Here is a 2,500-nt window from a genome sequence, read left to right as displayed (position 1 = left end):
GACTGCTGAGCTCCACTGGAGAACTTTATTATATTATTTAACGATGAAATGATATATGAAATGGATCATATATATGAACTGCGGATATAAAATCAAGTGGAGCTATGATCCTCGCAGTTATGAACGCAATTTTTGCAATTGCGTAAAGAAGCCTGAAAAATTCAGGACTTCAACTGGGTTTGAACCTGTGGCCTGGCAATACCAGTGCGACGCTCTAACCAACTGAGATATGAAGCCACTGACGTTGGGAGCTGGTCATTTGTGGGTTCTAATGTTCCCGTGGGAAATGAATCATTCCTCACAGGAACATTAGAACCCACAAATGACAAAACCCACAAATAAGTGCGAGGATCATAGGATCATAGCTTTACTTGATATATTTTTAAGTAAAGAGTTTTGGCCATATGCAGTAATGACAGCTGCATACATGCACAATAGGTGTTACAACAATCGTTTGAAGCAAACACCCTATTTTGCTTTGACAGGCCGCAAGCCTAATTTACCTAACATGAGAGTTTTTGGATCTGAGTGCTATGCCTACACACAGAGGAAGCAGAAATTGGACCCTAGGTGTAAGAAAGGGATTTTTTTCGGGTATGACAAAGGAAGTCCCACTTATCTAGTGTATTTCCCAGAGATTGGAAAAGTATTGAAGTACAGAATAGTTAAATTCATCACAAAGAGAGTCGGTGAACAACAGGTGCAGACAGAACACCTGCTAGGTGATGACAGAGATTCTATGCTGTTTACGGCATGACACTAACCCTGATGCTTGTAGTGCTCCTGGTGATGACAGTTCTAAGAAAGATTCTAGTGAACAAGCGAGTGGTAATCAAGTGGAGGCTAGTTCACAACCCCCAGCTGAGAGCATGAGGTACCCTAGAAGAGAAAGGAGACCCCCAGCATACCTTAATGATTATGTCACTGACTTGGATGACAGTAGTATTGATGGTGATCAGGTATTGTACAGTATTGATTATTTCTCCAAAGTATCTGCCTTTCCTCAAACTTATCAGGAGGCAATTGAATCTCCAGAGTCAGAAAATTGGAAGGCAGCTATGAAGGAAGAGATGGATTCCCTTGCTGAGAACAACACTTTCACTTTGACTACTCTTCCAGTGTGTAGAAATTCAGTGGGGGGTTGTTGGGTGTACACAATCAAAAAGGGTTCTGATGGTGTTAAGACCTTCAGAGCTAGATATGTTGCCAAGGGTTATAGTCAACAGAAAGGCCTAGATTATCAGGAGACTTTTGCTCCTAAGGCCAATCTCACATCAGTGCATGTTTTATTACAAATAGCAGCACAGCATGACTTAACTTTGCACCAGATGGATATAAAAACGGCATATTTGAATTCTCCCATTGATAGTGAGATATATGTTGACAAAGCTGAAGGTTTTGAAGTTTCTTCTAACTCAGATGGGAGGCTTGTATATAAGCTAAACAAATCTCTATATGGTTTGAAACAGTCGGGTAGAAATTGGAACAATGTATTGCACTGTATCTTAGTGGAGAATGATTTTGTTCAAAGCCCTGCTGACCACTGTGTTTCTACAAAACAAATCAGGAGTAAACTGGTCATGAGGCTTATATGGGTGGATGACGTCACCATGTTGTTGCAGCAAGTGACATGGAGCTTATGCACAGCACTAAGCAAATCGTGCAAGAGAAATTTCACATGAAAGATCTTGGTAGACTTTCATATTTCCTAGGAATTAACTTTGAACAAGGGAATGGTTTTGTCAAGATGAATCAAAGGCATTACCCAAGCAAGGTACTTGAAAGGTTTGAAATGACAAATTGTAAGCCAAGGGCCACATCCTCAGATCAGAAACTTGACTTTGGAAGTAAAACCCCTTCTGACCCTAGAAGGTATCGTGAAGTTGTTGGTAGCCTAATTTATGCCATGATGTGCACTAGTAGGCCAGACATTATGCTGGATTGCTACTAGGTTGTCCCAATTCTTGTCTAAGCCACTACAGGAGCACTGGACTGCAGCGATGCATGTGTTTAGGTATTTAAAGGGTACTCTTGACGATGAGTTGTGTTGCAGGAAGTGTGATGAAGGCTTAACGCTTGCAGGCTACAGTGATGCTGATTGAGCTTCATCATCAGATGATAGACGTAGTACTGGTGGGTACTGTTTCAGCTTGAACAGAGCTGGTCCTCTTATATCCTGGAAATCCAGGAAACAACCAACAGTGGCTCTGTCATTCTGTGAAGCAGAGTATATTGCATTGGCAATAACAGTGCAAGAAGGATTGTACCTTACTCAATTGGTAAACGATGTGTGAGCCTGTGGTAATCTTTGAGGATAACCAGGGTGCAATTGCATTGTCAAAAAATCCTGTCAGCCAAAAGAGATCAAAGCACATTGATGTCCGTTACCACCGTCAATTGTGAAGGTGCCTATGAACCTGCTCCAGAGAATTTTTTTAAACTTTGCAGAAAGTTTTATTCTAGTGTGATAATCACGCTCCAGCAATAAAAAATCGGGGTC

The 2,500-nt window shown here is 41.2% G+C and overlaps 1 protein-coding gene across 5 annotated transcripts in view; it reads right to left on the bottom strand.

The window, feature by feature from the left end:
* LOC137985168 (tetratricopeptide repeat protein 28-like) overlaps positions 1-2,500 on the bottom strand; it is a 36,009-nt gene that overhangs the window by 17,281 nt on the left and 16,228 nt on the right. The gene's annotated exons all lie outside the window — the stretch shown is intronic.

This window comes from Montipora foliosa, chromosome 14 (genome assembly GCF_036669935.1).
Source record: "Montipora foliosa isolate CH-2021 chromosome 14, ASM3666993v2, whole genome shotgun sequence".
Classification (NCBI taxonomy): domain Eukaryota; kingdom Metazoa; phylum Cnidaria; class Anthozoa; order Scleractinia; family Acroporidae; genus Montipora; species Montipora foliosa.
The sequence above is the reverse complement of the archived record's forward strand: the minus strand, read 5'-3'. Positions and strand labels throughout refer to the sequence as shown.